This window comes from Elgaria multicarinata, chromosome 12, assembly GCF_023053635.1.
Source record: "Elgaria multicarinata webbii isolate HBS135686 ecotype San Diego chromosome 12, rElgMul1.1.pri, whole genome shotgun sequence".
NCBI classification, from domain to species: Eukaryota; Metazoa; Chordata; class Lepidosauria; order Squamata; family Anguidae; genus Elgaria; species Elgaria multicarinata.
The window spans coordinates 186,320-207,692 of NC_086182.1; the positions used below are offsets into that span (position 1 = coordinate 186,320).

Here is a 21,373-nt window from a genome sequence, read left to right on the forward strand (position 1 = left end):
GACCCAGCTATAGGCTAGCACATTTATAGCATAAGAATATAAGGGGCATGCTGAATTGGACCAACGTTCTATCTAGTCCAGCATCCGGTTTATACAGTGGCCAATCAGCTTCCTGTGGAAACCCAGAGATAGGACAGGACCACAAAATCAGCCTTTCACTTATGTTCCCCAGCAACTGGCACATAGAGGCATACGGCCTCCAATACTAGAAGTAACTGAGCAAAGGGTTGGGCTCGATGGCCTTAAAGGCCCCTTCCAACTCTACTATTCTGTGATTCAGTGATTCGAATATAGAACTAATATAGAGCCATCATGACTGGCAGCCATTGGTCTTTACCCTCCATTAATCTCTTTAACCCATTTCAAAGCCATCAAAATTGGTAGCATCTTATGGTAGCAAACTCCATAGTTTAAATATGCACAATGTGATGCAGTCCCTTTTATCTATCCTGAATCTCCCACCATTCTGCTTCATGGGATGACCCCATTGAGCTCCAGTCTTATGGGGGAGAAAAACTCCTCCCTATCTGCTTTCTTCACACCATGCATAATTTTGTACACCTTTATCATATCTCCACTGACTCACCATTTTTCAAATCTGAAAAGCCCCAAATGCTGTGACTTTTCCAAATAAGGGAGTTGCTCTGGCCCCTTGAACATTTTGGTTGCCCTTTTCTGCACATTTCCCAACTCTACAACATCTTTTTTTAGGTGTGGTCACCAGATGTACAAATAGCATTCCAAGTGGTCACACCCGAGGTTTGAATAATGGCAGTATGACACTGGCAATTTTATTTTTGATTCCTTTCCTAATTGTGCCAAAGATGGAATTGACCTTTTTCACAGTAGCTGCACATTGGCTTGACAACTCCAAGATCTCATTCATGGCTGAGATCCCATCAGTATAAATGTGAAATTTAAAACATCTTCTATCGGATCGGAATCCTCAGGTTACTCTGAAAGTGGCCAGTTTTTGTGCGGCTGCCATAAGCCGACGGAAATTGATGTTGAAGAATTTTATTGCACCTTAGACTTAGGCTGAGACTGCCGCGTTTTATGGATTTTATGTATGTATTTTATTGTATATTGGGTTTTTTAATATTATTGTGATGTTTTCTGTAGTGCTGGTCTATGACCGAAATAAACAAACAATAAATGTGAAATTGAGATTTTTTTTGCCCCAACATGCATCATTTTGCCCTTCTTACACTGAACCGCTTTTGCAATTTTAATACCCGTTCTCCCACCTTAGAGAGATCCTTTTGGAGCTCTTCACAATCCTTTTGTTTGCTTGTTTTAACCATCCTAAATAATTTGGTGTTATCAGCAAATATGGGCACCTCACTGTTCATTCCTAATTCCAGATAATTTATGAACATGTAAAAAAGCACCTGTCCCAATATAGATTGTTGTGAGCTCCCACTGTTTACATCCTTCTATTGGGAAAATTTGCCATTTATTCCTACTTTCTGCTTTCTGTTCTTTAACCAGCTACTGCTCTATAAGAAGGCCTCTCCTCTTATCCCATGACTTTTCTCAGGAGCCTTTGATGAGAGACTTTGTGAAAAGTTTTTTGGGAAGTCCAAATAAACAATGTCTACCAGATCACCTCTGTCCACATGCTAATATTGACACTCTCAAAGAGTTTAAAAAACTTAGTAAGACATGACCGATCTTGTGAAAGCCATGTTGTTTCATTTTCAGCAGGGCCTGTCCTTCTATATGCTTACTAATTTTTATCTTTAATAATACTTTCCACCAATTTACTTGGTACAGAGATTAACAAACCAGCCTGTAATTCCCCAAACTTTTCCTGGATCTTAGAAATCAATCACATATTTTATTAAAAGATCAGCAATTTCATGTCAGTTCTTTAAGAAGTCAAGGATTGCTATGTAATTCCTTAGCTTTCAATTTATCAATAAGGCTTAGAACTACATCTCCTGTCACCACTATTTGCCCTCAGTCCTCCACACCCTTCTTAAAAACATCAATTCAAGAGTGGGCATCTGTTCTCCCTTTTCCACAGTGAAGACAAATGAAAATAATTCATTCAGCTTCTCTGCAGTATCCTTATCCTCCCTTAGCACTCCTTTAACTCTGTTGTCATCTAATGGCCCAACTGCCTTTCTAGCTGGTTTCCTGCTGCTGGTATGTTTAAAGGATTCTTTATTGTTGGCCTTGATATTACTAGCAATATATTCCTCAAAATGCTTTTTCTTCTGCCTGCATTTCTTTTGTGGAGGTTTGTGTCCCTTTTTGTTCTCCTCATTTGGGCAAGGTTTTCAATTTCTGAAGGATGACACAAAATTCAGTGGGATAGCGAATACCCTGGAAGACAGGACACAAACTTCAAAGAGATCTTGATAGGCTGGAGTGCTGGGCTGAAAACAACAGAATGAAATGCAATAGGGATAAATGCCAAGTTCTACATTTAGGAAAAAGAAACCAAATGCAGAGTTACAAGATGGGGGATACTTGGCTCAACAATACTACAAATGAGAAGGATCTTGGAATTGTTGTAGATCACAAGCTGAATATGAACCAACAGTGTGAGGTGGCTGCAAAAAAAGCAATTGCTATTTTGGGCTGCATTAATAGAAGTTAGCTTCCAAATCACGCGAGGTACTGTTTCCCCTCTATTCGGCACTGGTTAGGCCTCATCTTGAGTATTGCGTCCAATTCTGGGCACCACACTTCAAGAAGGATGCAGACAAGCTGGAGGGGGTTCAGAGGAGAGCAACGAGGATGATCAGGAGTCTGGACACAAAGCCCTATGCGTAGAGACTGAAAGAACTGGGCATGTCTAGCCTGGAGAAGGGATGGCTGAGAGGAGACATGATAGCCAGGGCCGGCGCTGCCATAGAGACAGCTCAGGCGGTGGCCTAGAGCACCAAGCAAACGAGGGTGCCGAACGGCGTACCTGGAAGCTGCTCTCCTAGAGTGGCTTTCAGCCGCACTGTTCCAAAGCCGCCATCCTGGCCGCTGCCCAACCCCAGCGTCCTGGCTTCGAAGCCAGCACCTGGCCGGAAGCCGCTCCTGGCTTTGAAGCTAAGATGCTGGTGTTGGAGGCGGAGGCTTCAGAACAGCGCACCAGGAAGGCACTTTCGGGTGCGCCGCTTCAAAGCCCCCGCCCCCCAACCCCAGTGTTCTGGCTTCAAAGCCAGGCGCGGGGCGGAGGCTTCAGTACGGCGCGCCGCTTTGAAGACTCCGCCCCGCCCTCCAACCCCAGCGTCCTGGATTCAAACCCGGGAGCGGGAGCCCGCATGCACTCATGGGGGGCAGGGCAGAGGCTTCAGAATGTGCCTGCCTAGGGCGCAATATATTCTGGGGCCGGCCCTGATGATTTTGTTGTTTCGTGACTTCATGGACCAGCCCACGTCAGAGCTTTCTGTCGGCTGTCGCCACCCCTACCTCCCCCAAGGTCAAGTCTGTCACCTCCAGAATATCATGATAGCTCTCTTCAAATACTTGAAAGGTTGTCACACAGAGGAGGGCCAGGATCTCTTCTCAATCCTCCCAGAGTGCAGGACACGGAATAATGGCCTCAAGTTACAGGAAGCCAGATTCTGGCTGGACATCAGGAAAAAATTCCTGACTGTTAGAGCAGTATGACAATGGAACAAGTTACCTAGGGAGGTTGTGGGCTCTCCCACACTAGGAGCATCCAAGAGGCAGCTGGACAACCATCTGTCAGGGATGCTTTAAGGTAGATTCTTGCATTGAACAGGGGGTTGGACTCAATGGCCTTATAGGCCCCTTCCAACTCTATTCTATGATGTCTACTCTTTTCAACCCCCTTTTAAACAGTCCCCTTATTTTAAAGTAGTTTTCTCTTTGAGGAAACAGTCACATGTGACTGTGTTGAACTTGTCTAACAATTGGGCCTGCACACACTGCGAGACTCAGGGACTGTTCTCTGGGGGCTCAGAGTAAGCAAACATGTCTTCCATACCATCTCTGACTGAGACGTTTTGTGTGTCATCAGGGCTCCTGATTCAAAATGCACTGGGCTCCATCACACACACATCTTCAAGTGAGGCACCTTGGATTGGAGGCTGCCTTCTCTCTTGCTGCTGCTAGCGCAGCCATGCCACCACCACCCCCGCCTTCCTTGCAGCCTGAGTGGCCTGGAGCTCGCTCTGTCTCTCTCATAAAGGAGGTCCTGAGTTTCTCAGCTTATATACACACAGGCAAAATGGCGACCAGAGCAGGGAGAAGGTTCAGCAAGATGGATCCAAGTTTAGTGCCACAGGCTACTTGTTCCGAGATGAATTAGCTACTGCATAGTTCCATGGCTTCTTAAAGCCAACAGGTGTCTTCTTAGCTGGAGGTAGAACCAAAGAAAGCTTTTCTAGACTCAGCTTTGGACCACAGCCCAGGTCGAGCTGCTCACATCTAGGAAGTATAATCACAATGCAACAAGGGCACATAGGGAGACCAGAGTCCAAGTACTCACCCAGCCATAAGCCTCACAGGAACAGTCGCCCAGGAGCCAAAGATGGGGGAGACTCTATAACCAGACCTCCCTACGATTTGGTTTTGTTCTTTTTTTTAACTGTAAAGCAGCTACTCTGGAGAGGGCGTTCAATATTTGTCCCCTGAAAACAATTTCCTAAACCACACACTAATTACAGACACCTACCTATATTGAGTCTGAATTCCCCCCCCCCTCAGTTTTGGTTAGGGGATAGTTTGGGAAAACAGTGTGAGGATGAAAGGGCTAGCCATGCCCCCCTCCTCCAGTGCTGCTGCCCTAATCAAGTTTAGCAGCCCCACCTACTTCTAAATAAAAACATCTGGAGATCAGATCCCATCACCTGCCTGCTTTCAGAGTTTCACTTAACCTGAGCATCATCACATACCTATGAAGACCCACCTGATGCTGAACAGGTGTAAAGTGGGATGGGTGATTTCAGGGGGAGAAGCACCTAACTCTTCCATTCACCTAGTGTGTCGCCCCCCACCCCCGCAAGCCCACAGCCGCTCTCCTCTCCTCCCGCCGAGCCCCGCCCCGGAGCCCCACGGCAGCCTCAGCAGTCTGGACACGACCTCCCCACTGCTGCCACAACTGAGGCTGGAAACGCCTCTGGCTAGGGAGCTCCCCCCGCCCTGCAAAACAAAAGGCCCGCGCAGAAATGACGCGTCCGGTTCAACACCCGTGAAGCCGCAAAAGCGTTCCGCAAAGCCACGCGCGGGGTTGTCCCGTCGTGTGAGCGCAGCCAGCACCAGCCAAACAGCGGCAGCATGGAGTTGGGTCGGGGGCTCCGCGCGACCAGAGCCGGGACGGGGCCCCAGGGCGCGGGCCACGCTGCTCCCTCGGCCCCCCGCCCCGCGTCCCAAAAACGTTTGGAGCCAACTTGAGCCGCCTCCGAGTACGTTCCTAGGCAGCGCCGGGGCAGAAGAGGCGAGGATGCTGCGGCCCTCGGCCGGGGCTTCCGACGGCGGGGCGGCCCTTGGGCCAGCTGCTCCCGGCCCCTTCGCAGCCCCCCCCCCCCCGGGGATGCAGAACGGGAGTGGCCAGGTGAGGCTCAGGAGAGCCGCCCCCGACAGACCTGGGGTGGGGTGGGCGGAAGCACGGGTCTCCATCGGGAGCTGCGAAGCCGCCGCCACCTCTCGGGAAGGCCACTAAAGCCCGAACGGGAGCCGGCAGACCGCTGCGAAGCCGCCGCCGCCGCATCCGCACCTTAAACCAAACGGCAAGGGCCGCGCCCGCGCTTCCCTGCTCGTCCACTCCGTCCTCGGGCGGCTGCCGAGTCTGTGGCCCGGGAGCAGCGCCGCGTGCCGTTCGCGTTGGCAGCCCGAAGTCGGCCACCCCGTTTCAGGGGGCTCGCGAGGCCGGCCTCGCTCCCCCGGAGCCTGGGTCGGGAAGGGCACGCCGCCCCAGGGCGCCCGAGCACCTCCTCGCCCGGCGAGGGGCGCCGCCGCCCCGCCCGGACCTCGCCGCCTGCGGCTCCTCCGCAGCGCAGCGACGCGGCCTGGGCCCCTCGATGAGCCAGGGCGGCTTCCGCTCTCCGAATTGCTCCCCGCCGCTCCTCTGGGAGGGCGCAGGTGGGGAGGCGCCGGCGAGGCCCGCCCGCGCGCAGCTGCCGGCGAGCGGAGGGGCCCGGGCGGCTTTCGTGGGGCCCCGAACGGAACAGGCGGCGCCCTCCCTCTCCCCGCGGGCGCAGAGCGGTCGCGGCAGGACAGGCGGAAACCCAACAGGTACAGCCTGGAGCAGCAGGCTCCCCTCCCCTCCCCTCCGGCCGTATCATGGGGTCTGCACTCACCGAGCCGGGACTGGAAGGGCGAAGCTACCAAGGGACTTCGCAGGCCGCGCCGAGCACCGACGGCGAAGGCAGCGATTCGGAGGGCGCACGCGTCTGGGCGAGAGAGCGCCGGAGCCTCTCCGTCTGCCCGCCCCTTCTGGCGGCGCTGGGCTGGCTCCGACCGGCCGCGGGAGAAAGAGCAGCGAGCGCAGGGCAGCCAAGCCGTGACGAAGCAGGACTGGGCGCGCCGGGTGGAGACCCCAGCAAAGAGGCAGGCCCGTGCATCGCGCTCTGGCACCGGTCTCCCTCCCTCCCCGCAGGGAGACCGGGCTGCGCGTCTCCAGGGCTGCCAATCAACGCTTTGTTTTCGAGAAGAAAGGTACTGGGCTCACGGCAGCCCTACGAGCCGCACCTGCTACCGTGGCGCCCCGACCCACATATCAGGGGCAGGCTGAGAGAGACAAAGGGACATGTGCGTTTCAAGGCCGAGCATCTGCATGCAGGATAGGCGCAGGGGATCAAATGATGCGCAGTTGCCACTAGGTTCAGGGGTGGCTGCCCCTCCCTCGGGGCCAAGGCCTCCTGGCATAGTATACCATCTCAAGTGAAGCGGAGCTCCCCCCTCCCTGACTGCCAATCGTTCTGATCACCAAAGCAACTTGGTGCCTGTCCCCCCAGCCCTGTTTAATTGATCCAAGAAGAGGTGCTGGGACTGAGGCAAGCGTGCCCTGGAAGTCACACTGCCTGACCCGGATGCTCCAAGCGCTGGCCTTGCAAGCCCAAGGGAAGAAGCCCTATGGAAAGCAGGCCCTGGGCACCTGCAGGCTTCCTCCCTCTCCTGGGTTTTATGTTATTTTTTTAGATTGCTTTTAATTATGTGTTTTTAAACTGGGAGCTTAGCAGGCTACAAAGTTACTTCGAAGAATGCCTCTGCCTCCACACACACACCCGGTCCCCTGAGGCATAAAAGCGGTGGGTGGGTGCGTGCAGTCTAGCACTCTATTTTGCAACGGGCCCACCCACCCACAAAAAGAACGGAAAGCTGGGCAGGGGCAGGGGCAGAGACACACAGGTCATGTCCTGGGTTGCTAAGAGGTGGCAGGAAGTGTGTGTGTGGGGGGGCCTGTTGCTATGTGTGAGTTTGATTTGGCATGGGGTGTGTGTATGTGTGTGTGTGTGAGAGAGAGTTAGTTAGTTAGTTCTTGGGCAAGTGACTTTGTCTTTTAACTTCATCAGTTTCTCTTCTGGGAAATGAGTGTTTTGTGACTGGCCATATCCACAATGGCAGCCATTTTATGTATGGGCAAGCCCCACCACTGTGGCAGCTATTTTGTGACAGCACCCACGACACCCTCAAAATTCCAGATGTGCTCAGTGACCCCAAAAGGTTGGAGATCCACACATTAAAGCTTCTTCCTCTCCCCACGGTGTCATAATTGGTGTCCTTAAATGACGGTGCCCAAATCCTTGGCCTGTGAGGCCGTCTGCATTCTCGCACAGTGATTAGGGCGCAAGGCATCCAACAGGAAGGAGGAGGAGATCCAGCCTCCAGCCGTGCCTGGGCTGCCATGGCTTAGGATTCCTGGGTCTGGCTCTCCACGATGCCTGGGTTTCCTGGTGGGAGGCGTGGGGGCCTCCTCTGACGCTGCTGCTGCAGCCACCCCAGACCCTCTTGCCGGCTTCCTCTCTCGAACCTGAGGCAAGCTGGAGCAAGGTGTCAAGGGCAGAGCCGGGAATGGGGAGCTCAGGCCCTGCAGTGCAACCTCCTGGCATAAGGCAGGGCGTGGCTCGGACTGAGGACGCCTGCGAAGGCCACCGAGGCAGCCGGAGGAAGAGGAGGCGGCTCCTGAGGCAGAAGGCGCAGCTGACCTCTCTGGAGGATCAGCAGGCCCGCCCGACTGCCTTGAGGCCCTGCGCAGCCCTGAGGGGCCGAGCGCCGCCGGTCTTGGGTGGCAGACTGGTCGGGGGCTGCAGGGCCTCGGAGGACGCGCAATGCAGCGTGGCGGCGAAGCAGGCTCAGCCTCCGCGCGGCCTCGCAGGACCTTGAGCTGCTCCAGAAGCCCCTTGGCAGGCCTTCACGCCGGGCAGGTGGAGTAGAAGGGGGCGCGGGGCGACTGCCGCACACAGCCGGGACGCCGCGAGGAGCCAGAGCGGAGGGCTGGGAGGAGAAGGCGGCGGCGGCGGCGCCCATTCGCCGCCCCTCCATCGCGGCAGAGCGCAGGCCTTCCACCCGGCCAGGCTGCCGCCTCGTCTTCCCCGCAGCAGCCCGGCGCTCCCTCTCGCGGCTGCAGCCCCCCTCGGCCGAAAGCGCCCGGCGCTCTGCGCCTCCGTGCCTCCCTCCCTGGCGAGCCCGGCGCCGGCTCTCCCCAGCGTGCCTCTGAGCGCCTTGCGGCGGGTGGGACGCGGCGGCCCTGCCCCTCCAGCGCTGCCTCGACCTGCCCTTGGAGAGCGCCGGCTCCGCCGCCACAGGCCTACCTTCAGAGGGGTCTGGGCCGCACGGCAGGCAGGTGCCTTCTTCCCCGCGGCGCCATCCTCGCGGCTCGCCCCTGCGCGCGGCCACCGCGCCCAGCCAGCCAGCCGCCCCGCGCGGTCTCCCACAGCAACCTATGGCTGGAGGCGGCAGAGCAATGCGGGAGGGAGCCAATAGTTTCTAGCAGCCCCAGAAGCCGCCAACGCTGGCGAATGCGCTGGGGTGGGGTGCGGGGGGAGGCGAGAGCTCCGCGCGAGGCCTTGGGCTTGCAGCCTGGCAGTCCCCGAAGACTCGCGTCGCCTCTCCTGCTGCAGCTGAGCAGCTCACCCGCCGCCGCCGCCCCCCCCCTCAAAGAAGTCTCCCCAAAGAAGCCACACCTTGGCCGGCACGCGTGCGCAGGCACAGCCTCCCAGTACCTTTAATCAGGATGAGGGCAAACGGGGCCAGGAATCAGGCCCTGGCACCCAGCCAGCGGGAGGGTCGCTGATGTCGCTGCGGCCAGGCCGCCTCGCGGAGCGGGAGAGCGAACAGGGAAGGCAGCACAGCCCCACCGCGCCCCTCCGGACAGACGCTCACGGCTGAAAGGAAACCTCTGCGCATCCACGGAGCTCACCATGGAAGAGACCTTCCCACACCCAGCCAGGGCAGTGAGAGCGGGACACGAACAAAGCGGGGGAAATGATCGCGCTCTCTGCCATGGGACAGCTTGCGTTCTCGGGATTCCCCCCCCCCCCACCGCCCTTTAGTACTTACAGAGTAAGTAAAGAGCGACAGAGGCGTCGTCTCCCCGCTTGTGATACCTGCAAGAGCACAGTAGTTCTCTTGCACACTGAGGCTTGTGCAGGAGAACTTCCTGGTGGATTGTGCCTCATCTCAATGGGCGCAAAGTTCAGCCTCCAACATGTTTGGGGCCAGTTTGTAGTATTGTAGTATTACACGCCCTGCCAGTATCCGGTTGTAGTATTTCCAGCAAAAGGTGCAGCTGGCTTTCATCACCTTTCTGCAATAACTTTCTACACAGACAATAACATCACAGCAGCCTCCACCAAATTGATGAAATTTGTATTTTCCAGGCAATGGACAGAACTTAGGTACTATGGTGCCCCCTGGTGCCTACAAATGATAGGACGGCTCAGATGCTTCACCCTACTAGAGAAGAAGAGGACTCCTTGATTTAAACATTGTTCCCCAAACTTCTGATAGTCAATTTGTTTTCCTAGATTAAAATTGAGAGGGAACCTACACTTGTATAACTTAAATCACCTCCCCTCAGAAAAGTCAGTCCTTGTGCTTCTGCTTGAATGGGTGGACCTCCTGGTTGGAAAGAGGCATGGCCTGAGAAGGCAGCTCTCTCTGTTGCTGGTGTCTCCCTTAGGGCAAGATCTACTTTGAAAACGGTTTGAAAACTGTCTATAGCCTGTGTCCTGGGCCCCAACAGTTGCCACTACTGTTATAAACAGTTTTGAAGCAGTAATGTAGTTCCTGCCCACATGAAATCCCCACTCCCAGGAAGGGCAGAAGGGGAGCCGCCACAAACCCCTTAGTAACAGAGCATGTGGGTCTCAGGGAATAGATCTGGGGGCCCCAGGGAATATATTTGGGGCTGGGATAGTCCAATGATGGCAACTTCTAATATCAGATGCAGCAAGCCTCTAAACACCACTTGCCTGGGGACATGGGTAGAGGGGTGCTGTTGCACCGTGTCCTGTTTGTCAGTCCCTGGTCAACAGCTGGTTGCTCACTGTGTGAACAGAGTGCTGGACTAGATGGACCCTTGGTTTGATCCAGCCTCAGGGCTCTTCTGATGTTCTTATGTGTGTTGAGAAGGCCAGAACACTGTAGTACAAAACATAGCCAGATTAACAGCAGATGTAAAATTCAAGGTTCAAGATCCACTTAGCCCCCTCCCAATTAACAAGTAGATCCACTTGCACTTGTATGAATTTTACACAGGATCTCCCTCAAACCACAGATAATATCTGTCTCCATGTTCTAAACTGAAAAAATCACAGATGTTGTACTTTCCCGTGCCACTATGGTGCAGAAACATGGATCTTAGGCACAGATTCTCAAGGATCATTATGATTTCTACATGTAATCAGTCTCAAATTATCCAATCATACAACGTATTTGTGGACATGGAGGTGACATGTGACTTGGTGGCTGTGAGAGGATCCCTTGTAAAACAAAACAAAACTGAGGAGCTGCAAGGATCCATGCCTAGAATCCATGTTTTTGTGCCATGGTGCCCCCCCTTGACCCATGCTTGCTTTTGCCCCATCCCCACCAGAGTGTAGCTGCACCAAGTGGAAGAAACCCAAATTCCAAGCAGAAAAGAGTTCCTGGGCTCCACCTCATTCTTGGTGGTGAATGTCAAGTGCTGCAGCAACCGCAGCCTACCTGCCCTCCCTGCCCCCACAGCAGGCACCCACATGTCAGCTCATGACCCAGGGCAAAGGCCCTCATCACCAAACTGCAGCCTGATTGATGAATGGATCCCATAAGAACCCACTGACCAGGCCTGATGATTTCCCCTCCCCATGTTTTTCCACCTCCTCCTATCTCTCCTTCATGGGCAAAGGCTACCAACACCTGTGCAGAGCCTTTCGAACCTTGAAGGGAAACAGTGGGGATGGGAAATCGCTGCTGTGCTTGTGAATCTTTGTAGGCCAAGATTTCCCTGCTGAGAAGAGGCTGACAGCCAGAGATGTCCCCCACACTGGAGGCCATCAAGGCTATGCACAGCCAGGCACCTGCCCAGGGCCCACACCCCAGCAGGGCCCCACTGATAAGAGCCCCCTGGGCTTGCTCCTCCTCTTCCCCATGGCAAAACACTTCTTCACTTGCCTCTTGCTCTGGCCCAGTCAATGGTGGTGGCGAGGAGCAGCAGCAGCAGCAGCAGATACTCCTACTTGTCAGGCAAGCGACAGCCATGAAGAGAAAGAGGTGGATGAGAACGAGCAGCTATTGACTGGTGATGAGAACGGAGGTGGCCCATTGAGGAAACCTTGCCCAGGGATCCTCCAAGCCTGGAGTTGGCACTGTTGGGGTCAGCACCCTTTTTGCCCCAATGGATCAGCCTCCCTTGCACAGTAGGTGCAGCACACATGGTGCAGCACACACGGATGAGTTGGACTAGCCAGCATGGCCGTAGCCTGTGGCTGCAGTTGGGCACATGCTAACTGAAGCAGATAACGGAAGCCTCGAAACACCATGGAGTGGTTGTGATGGGAGTTTTCAGCTACCCAGATATTTGTTGGGAGACTAATTCTGCCAAACACAAGATGTCAGAAAAGTTCTTGACTTGTATTAGTTATAATTTTCTCTTTCAAAAGGTTCTGCTATCTTGGATTTGGTTCTTACTAACAGGAAGGAGTTGACTGAAGATATTAAAGCGGTAGGAACTTTGGGTACAAGTGACCATTGTTTAGTTACGAGTTTGTGATTTGACAAATAGTTTGATAAAAAAGCTGTCAAAAACAAACCATAGATTTTAGGAAGGGCAATTTTAATAAACTAAGAGAGATAGTAAGGAAGATGGGAAGAAAAATAAAGTGTTGTAGCCAGCTGGGACCTCTTGAAAAGGGAATTAAGGATAGCGCAGTCTCAAACAATACCAATGAGGAAGAAAACGAGGAGACGTCAAAAGGAGCCAATGTGGTTGAACAGGCACCTCACTGACCTTCTTGAGCAGCCAGCTTTTGTACTTCCAGGAAAACATCTAAAGGAGCATCTGGCAGCCTTGCACTTGCCTAGTACCACTGGGAGATGTGCTAATTTCTTCCTCAGACAATTCAAGAGACGTGTGAAAAGCTGCCACCCAGGTCTTTTTTTTTTTTTTTTTTGCTGCTTCCCTGAAAATGTTGCTCTAAGTGTAAAGGGAAAAAACAGAGGCTAAAATTGCAAGATATTCAGGCACCCCTTTCTCAGATATCAGTTGGTTTGGTCCAGATTGTATGGCAAAACTCTGAGGGTGAAATTGGATGATGATGATGATGATGATGATGATGATGATGCCTTTTGCCCAATGTTGGTGCTCAAGGTGGCTTTACAAAATTAAAACATATACAGTTAAAATATATCCGACAAGACATGACATAGAGAACATCTTCATTCCCATGGGGTGGCAATATGTGCAGTGAAGAAAGCTTTCTTCTTTGCATGTGAATTCCCATCCAGCATAATTGTTCAGGGTGGTGAGGGGTCTAATTCAGACACTTTCCCCCCTGAACCCAGTTTTAGAACCTTTGGTGGTTCACTGTGATGCATTTAACAATCATTTGACAGATAAAATTTCTCTGATAAGAGCCAGTTTTGATGCCGTCATTATAACAGAAGCTGACAATGAAGTGTCCAGCAACTCCTGCTGGTAGTTTTGGACTTCTCAGCGGCTTTTGATACCATCAACCATGATATCCTTCTGGAATGCCTGAGGGATTTGGGAATTGGGGGCACTGTGCTCTAGTGGTTCTGGTCCTACCTCTTGGGTAGGTTCCAGATGGTGGTGCTTGGGGATAGCTGCTCCTCAAAAAAGGAGCTGTTGTAAGGTGTATCACAAGGCACCATCCTATCCCCAACACCGTTTAACATCTACATGAAACCACTGGGAGAGATCATCTGGAGGTATGGGGTTGAGTGCTATCAGTGTGCCGATTTATTTATTTATTTATTACATTTTTATACCGCCCAATAGCCGAAGCTCTCTGGGCGGTTCACAAAAATTAAAACCACAATAAAACACCCAACAGGTTAAAAACACAATTACGAAATACAGTATAAAAAGTGCAACCAGGATAAAACCACACAGCAAAATTGATATAAGATTAAAATACAGAGTTAAAACAGTAAAATTTAAATTTAAGTTAAAATTAAAATTAAGTGTTAAAATACTGAGTGAAAAAAAAAGGTCTTCAGCTGGCGACGAAAGCAGTACAGTGTAGGCGAGAGGTGGACCTCTCTGGGGTTAGGGTTAGGGTTAGGGTTCCCAAATATAGTGCTCTATGCCTTCGAAAACAGCATTAGCTAAGGGTAGTGCATCTCCTCTGAATGAATGCTTGGAGATGGTAATGGGCTGGATCAGGAAAAACAAACTGAAACTGAATCCAATCAAGATGGAGATGCTTGTTGTCAGGAGCCCTGACCTGAGTTTGGAGATGTATCAACCAGTTCTGGATGGGGTTATACTCCTCCTGAAAGACTGCGTTCGCAGCTTGGGGTTGTTCCTGGATCCGTTGCTCCAAATGACAGCCCACTAGATTCGACGGCGTGCCTACTATCAGTTTCGGCTGTTGCGTCAGCTGCACCCTTTCCTAGAGTTGGAAGACCTAAAGATGGTAGTGTACACGCTGGTAACCTCAAGGCTTGACTTCTGCAATGCACTGTATATAGGGGTACCTTTGTACCTAGTTTGGAAAATTCAATAAGTTCAAAATATGGCAGCCAGGTTGGTCACTGCTACATCTAGGGTTGAGCATATTACCCAAACATTAAAATAACTCCACTGGCTGCCAATTAGTTTCCAGGCAAAGTATAAAGTGTTGGTCATTACCTTTAATGGCCTACATCAGTGGTTCCCAAAGTGGGCGCCCCTTGGGGGCGGTGGGATTGCATAGGGGGCGTTAAGAGGCAAGGGGGCAGCAGGGGGGCGCTCGAGGTGGTCTTTTTCGAGAAGTGCCTCTCCAGAAGGTCTTAAAACCCAGGGACATTTTTATGGGAGAAGGTAGTTTGGTCCCAAGCCATATAGGGGAAGAATCCACACATGTATTAATATTGTTTAAGGCGGGTCCTTTTAATGGTGAATTGAAATGTTTCAAAAGCACCAAAACACTAATGAAGAGACATACCCTGCTTGGTGTGCCCCACTATCCTGTACTATGGAGAGTGGTTCAGAAGCTCCTGGTTGCATTTCCAACATCATATTTGGTGGAATGTGGTTTTAGTGTGGTCTGCCTACTTCTCTCCAAGCAAAGAAATCAACTCCAGATTACTAAAACATGGTGATTTAAGTCTCATGTAAACCAGACATTGGGAAATTGGTATCACTTCATCAAGCCCATCTATCACATTAAGAATTTAAAGAATAGTGAGGTACTCTACCCTAGTTACTAAATGTGATATCTAATATTCTTGCTAAATGAATATCAAACTTTGAAAAGATGATATCACTGGATCAAGTTAAATTGAATAAACTAAAAAATGTAATTGGATTTTGAATAAATATTCAATTAATTGTTACTGTTTTGAATTTTATTGTTATTATCTTCCTTAGTCGGTCGTTGAAAACCACTATTCTGAATAATGATTTTTTATAGTGTAGGGTAGGGGGCACTGGGCATGAGTTTGTGGAACCAAGGGGGCAGTTACCTGGAAAAGTTTGGGAACCACTGCCCTACATGGTTTCAGTCCAGGTTACCTGTGGGATTGCCTTCTCCCATGCAACCCACCCACACACTCAGGTCCTCTGGGGAGAACTTACTTCAGTCAGCCAAAACTAAGCTGACAACCATTACCCAGAGGATCTTTTCTTCTATTGCCCCCAGACTGTGGAATGGCCTGCCGGAGGAGATTCATCAACTTAACTCTCCGGCAGGCCTACCCAGATGAATTTTAAATCAAGAATTTAAAGATGTCTTGATTGGTTTTTTTTTATATTGAATTGGTTTTCAATGCTCTTTTAATTAATTTTATGTATTTGATTTATATTGTATTGTTGTACTAATGTTTTTCCACACCTTGATCCAAAGGGAGAGGCAGGTAAGATATTATTATTATTATTATTATTATTATTATTATTATTATTATTAATAATAATTTTCATACATTTCATGTGTTTTCATGTACTTTGGACACTTTCACAGTTTTTGCCATATATGGTTATTTTAGGCAAAAATGGGCATTTTAACCTTTCCCTGTATTTTCATGCATTTTGGATTTACTCTTTGGGCATTTTTATGCTCTGTTTTGGGTGATTTTCAGGGTTTTCTGTGTTTTTCTCTTACTTTGGTCATTTTCATGCATTTTCATGATTTTCATATATTTCAGGCTTTTTCTTGTACTTTGGGTACTTTCATTGGGGGGATATGGATATTTTAGGCAAAAACAGACATTTTAAGTTTCCCCTGTATTTTTATACATTTTGGGCTTTTGTTTTTAATGTTTGGGCATTTTTAGCACTCTAGCTCCTTCAGTGTTTTATACAATCCATGTATTAGAATTTTCTTGTACTTTGGGCCTTTTGTGGTATTCAAAGGTTTTCATTATTTTTTATTTTATGTATTTCAGACATTTTATTTTATTTTGGGCACCTTCATGATTTTTTGGAACATGTGGATATTTTGGGCAAAAAGGTGCATTTTAAGATATAAGTTTTTTTTCATACATTTTCAGCATTTCTTGGTGTGGGCATTTTAGCATTTCCCCCCTTTTTGGCCTTTCTGTGAATTTTTAGTTCTTTTGGCTTTAAACATGATAACTCCTGATTTAAGTAAGTTATGCAGTAAAGTCTCTTTGGTCCTGAAGTGGACAAAGTATACCACGATATCCCTGGGTCTAGAGTCCTCTCAAGGCTTTGTTCCAAGTGTCTACTGTGCTTTCTCAAGGTCTGCTGAAGGTAGTTTTAGACCTGGGATAGACTCTATTAACAAATATTTTAGAGCTATATTGTCCCTCTCTTCAAACTCCATGGATATGAATATTCTGGCATCTACTTCTATTCTTGAGATCCTCAAGTTTTTAGCAGATGTCCCAAAAGGTCTTACTCAGTTTCTGTAATTTACTTTCATGTTGTATGCCTAAATGGAGTGGTTGCTTTAATGCCTGGGAGCATGGCTGTCACATTGTCTTCCCCCCACCACACTAGTGGCTTAAGGGAGGTAGCCCATTCTTGTGCCATATCTGCCCTATGTCTCTGGAGGGTTTCGGTGCTTTCCATGACAAGGTCTGCTGCCACCATGACTCTTCCATGACTGAGTTATTTAGCAGGGCAAGAGTCCATTTTGTCTTCTTATCTTTGGTATTAGGGCTCCAGTGGGAGTTGCAGGATTGCAGGGGCAGAAATAAGTTTTTAAATCATGCTCCTTAGCTGAGACATCCCCTATCCCCCCATGGGGTTAATACTTACAAGAGGGGTGAGGTTCCATTGTGTAGTAGACAGCTATTTTTAATGAAATGGGACAAGGAGCAATCAGATGATTCTGCCTCCTCCTCCTCCTCCTCCTCCTCCTCCTCCTCCTCCTCCTCCTCCTCCTTTGCTTTGATAACTTTATTGGAAAGTAGTATACAAATCTGTGTAAAAAACAGCAACAATATATTCTTTAGGAATGTAATAGAATGTATTATTTTCTTTGATATGCCTAATGAAGAGCTTTCTTGAAACTCCTAAATGGCACTTTCCCCTCCTTTCTCTGTCAGGATGCATTGAGTTCTGCAGGAAAAGGTACTTCTGGGATTATTATTTTTTAATTTTGGGGGGGGGGTGGCCATCCTGGCCTATTGTCAGTGTAGAATCAAATCCTGACCTATTGTCAGTGTAGAACACATCAGGAAAGAAGTTGCTAAGCTAAGTGAAACAGACCAGTGGTTGTGGTTAGATAGGGTGACCATACACCCAGTTTCCCCTGGATTTGCCTGGGTTTTTGCTCCCTCCTGGGAGATCCAGGGGAGACTTTTAATAATTTCTAATGCTCAGGAGTCAGTGGGATGTAACGATAGGCAGACACATCACTTGGTGGCTTCCCTGCCTCTCCTGGAAATCCCCCATCTTGTGAAACTTCCAGGAGAGGTGGGGAAGCTGCCACTCACTTGCTGGCTTCCCTGCCTCTTGGAAGTGACCGAGCGACGCGTCTGCCTAGCGCTCTGACCTGCTACCTCCTGACCCAGTGAGATGTGAAACTGAGAGATGGGGAAGCCAAGGAGCTATAGCTGAATCTTTGTTCTGCTTGGTCTGGGCACACTGGGTCTGCTGGGCACAATGCACCTCTTCACCTCACTGGCAGCCAGCGACACTCATGCTCCAGCTGCTGCTGCTACTGCTGCTGCTGCTCCCATTCGCCGCTGCTCATATCCCAGCTCCCTGATTCTGTGGTTGCACTGCAAACTGCACCTCCAATAGCAGCAGCAGCTGGATGGGGCCACCCCTTGCCACCCACTGGCATCTTCAGTGGGGACATGCAGCTGAGCCCAGTCTTGGCTCTGTTGCAAGACTTGCCTGTGTTCAAGGCCACCATCATCGCCTACCTCCTGTTCATCACATGTGCCAGGGCCGATAAAGGGAAGAGCAGGGAACAGAAACCCGGGACCTTGCTAGAAAAGGGTATGTCAGGATTTCCCCTGCATTATTAAAAAATATTAAAAATCCCCCTGGACTCCCAGGAAGAAGCAAAATCCCAGACAAATCCAGGGAAAAACTAAGAGGCTTGCATATCACAAAATACTAATAAGTGTGTCTGCCCTAAATTTACAACTCCTGACAAGCTGCTAAACAAGGAAATGCACTGTAAACTAGTCTTCCTGTTTTTAACTCAAAGTCTGTGTTAAGTGCCTTGTTCTACAAAAGGAACTCCCTGTGTGCAGTTCAGAGAGGTACTCTGTATCTATGACAGACCCTCTTAATACAGCTGTATTATTTACCAATGAAAGCTCTCAGAGTGGGCTTGTTCTTCTTCCACATCAATTTCTTCTATGTAAACTAGCACAACACCCTTGTCTCCAAAGGCGCTCGTAGTCCTGCTCCTTTCCCACTTTTTTGCCCTCTCCTCCCATTAACACAGAGGGGCTCATGAATAATGCAAATGTGGGTCATGCACAGGGAATCCCCCCCTCCAAGATCTGCATGCAGAGTGGCCCTGTCCCCTCCCTCGCATGCCCTGATTGCCTCCTCCCTGCTGACAGCAACAGCCTTGCCATGCGGGTGCACCCAAGGCCCACCTTCATGCCATTCTGACTGGACTGAGCAGGGCTGTCTGTCATTCCACTGGCAGAGGGGCTGCCCTGCCTGTTTGGCATGGAGGATATTAATGGCTATTAGAGCTCAAGTTTTGAACTTTTTCAAACTTTCAACCTTTTTTGCATGTCTACAGAGTTCAGTTTGAAACAAAAATTAGCAAAATCGGCCTGGTAAATCTCAAGTAATAAGCTTTACACTACTGCATTCTTATAGAAGCTCCTTTTTGAAGTCAAGACATTGTCTGTATCATATTTTGAGTCACTATGGTACAGCCATTTCAATATTCCAGCTAGAACACATGGCATAGACTGAGATGTTGTGTGAGAGTACTTTCTCCTTTCTTCTCAATTTAAGAAATGTGAGAAAACATAAGCATAGGATAGACTGGTTTTCCTGTGAGGCAAATGCACAATGTTTCTTCAGCATGACCTCAGTTTGCCCTAAATACTGTTAGGGTAAAAACTAGGGCTGTGCACAGCCCCCCTGATCGGCTCCGCACCCAATCTGCAAATTCCTGATCGGGCCTGCTCTGCCCCGCGTCGATCTGCCTATGGTGCACTCCGCTCCGCTGCGGAGCTCTGGATCCGAATCAGAGCTCCGCAGCACCAGTGCCGGCACCAAGTAAGGCCCCCTCCCTCCTCCCCCTCCCCCCTTACCTGTGTCCATCGTGGTCCGGTGGACTCAAACAGGAAGACCAGGCTGCAGCCACGGCTTGGTCTTCTGGTTTGAGTCCTTGGGCTCAGTTGAAGCTGCTGCCGGAATGCGACGGACTCAGGTAAGACCCTTCCCCTCCTGCCCCCTTACCTGGCTCCACTGCCATCGCCGCACGGATTGCGGTGGTGGCTCCAGCGCCAGGTAAGGCCCCCTCCCTCCTCCCCCCTTACCTGTGTCCGTCGTGTTCTGGCAGCAGCTTCACCTCAGTCTGAGGCTCAAAGCGGAAGGGCAGGCCACAGTTGCAGCCTGGTCTTCCGATCTGAGTCCTCGGGCTCAGGTGAAGCTGCTGCTGGAACGTGATGGACTCAGGTAAGACCCTTCCCCCCTGCCCCCTTACCTGGCTCCACTGCCGTCACTGCACGGACTGTGGTGGTGGTGCTGGCGCCAGGTAAGGCCCCCTCCCCCTTACCTGCGTCTGTCACGTTCCGGCAGTGGCTTTACCTGAGGCCAAGGCTCAAAGCGGAAGGGCAGGCCTCAGCCTCAGTTGAAGCCGCCGCTGGAATGTGACAGAGGCAGGTAAGCCCCCCTCCCCTCTGCCCCCTTACCTGGCTCTGCCGCCGTCACCACACGGACTGCGGCAGCGCCAGGTAAGCCCCCACTTACTTTTTTTTGGAGCTCTGGATCAAGGCGAAGGATCCGCTTGGTCTCGATCCTCTTTGCCTCAATCTGCAGCACCCCCAACCCGCTTCTTCTCCGCCTTTGTCAGAGGCGAATCAGGTCGCCTCGCTATTGCTTCTACGCTCTGAAGCAGAGAACAGCCCTAGTAAAAACCCCAACCAGAAGAGAGGGAATAGGAAAACTTTGGCTATTGGGTGGTATAAAAATGTAATAAAAATAAATAAATAAATAAAACCAGACAAGTCCAGAGACAGTGACCATTTCTTTATTGAACTACATGTGAAGGAGGAAACTCACCCTCGACAGATTGAAGATGAGCTTCTCTACCCATCATCCACAACCAACATCTTTTATAACATTCCCTGCCCCTCTTGATGAGATCATGGCTCCTCCCTCCTCCTATCCCTTATTGATTGCAGAGTTATACATTTTCCATAAATGAAACTATTTCTAACAGCTAACAATACATAATATTGTGACAACTATGCCCTGTTTATGTAAATTACTGTACCAGATAAGCCCCCCTCCCCATGCAAGGGTGGGTGAAGCTAACTTTGCTGACCATTGGGGTGGTTTTTGTGATAACAAGGAGCAAGCGTGCCAAGGTGTCTGGAAGAATGGAAGCTTGAATTGGGGGTCCAAGGCCCCGGCAGCTGTGGTAGAGGAAGTTGCTACATTTGACCAGGCAGATTAGAGACATGCTCTGCAGGGGTAAAAAGTGCAGGGCAACCTTGAGCAACTTGCCAACTGCATTCCGATGACTCTTTATTAATGAAAGGGGAAAGGAGGGGTCTGGTGGCAGAGCCTTGAGTGCTTGGTGTACACTTTCTCCCCAGAAAGGGGGTCTTTTGGTGGAGGTCCTTTGACCACCTTAACATTTCCCCCATTTGTAAGCACAATTCTTTATTTTATGTCTACACACGCATGCTCCAAGTTCCCCCCCTTGTAAGTTACTGGTTAATTGACATCAGCTCCAGGATTTCTCTCCGATTCCATTCCTGGTTCTCTAACTCATGTGAAACCATTTGCCTGACTTTCTGCTGATTATCAACCTTGGCTGTGGTGCGGGTGCAGCTCCAGGCACATAGTTTGATCAAAGCAACAGGAATATAAAGAATACAGAAAATTATGACAAGAAATCCACAAGCAATAAAATTGAACAGTCCTTCTCCTCCCCCATTTCTGCACCTTCAGGATAGTGTCAGAATGATCAGATATATACACAAAACATTCCTTCTGCAAGAGGTCTCAGTTACAGATTATAGGCGAAGGAGCACAGTGGATCTGATTCTCTCCACCCCATACATGGAAAATAACACGCCCCCTACCATTTGCCCCTAGGAAAGGTGCTCTAGCAGTTTGGTCTCTCAAGGACCGGGC

The 21,373-nt window shown here is 50.2% G+C and overlaps 1 protein-coding gene across 6 annotated transcripts in view; it reads right to left on the reverse strand.

Annotated features, from left to right (window-relative positions):
- DMTN (dematin actin binding protein) overlaps positions 1–9,225 on the reverse strand; it is a 49,144-nt gene extending 39,919 nt beyond the window's left edge. For 3 of the 6 annotated variants that reach the window (XR_010026041.1, XR_010026036.1, XM_063139201.1), the window contains exon 1: positions 6,270–6,359. The gene's annotated coding sequence lies outside the window, so the exon portion shown is untranslated. Of the gene's footprint in view, positions 1–5,686; positions 5,711–6,269; positions 6,360–8,723; positions 8,840–9,134 lie in introns of those variants that run through there. The other 3 variants (XR_010026039.1, XR_010026037.1, XR_010026040.1) reach the window with 3 other exon arrangements.
- Positions 9,226–21,373: the final 12,148 nt, after the last annotated feature.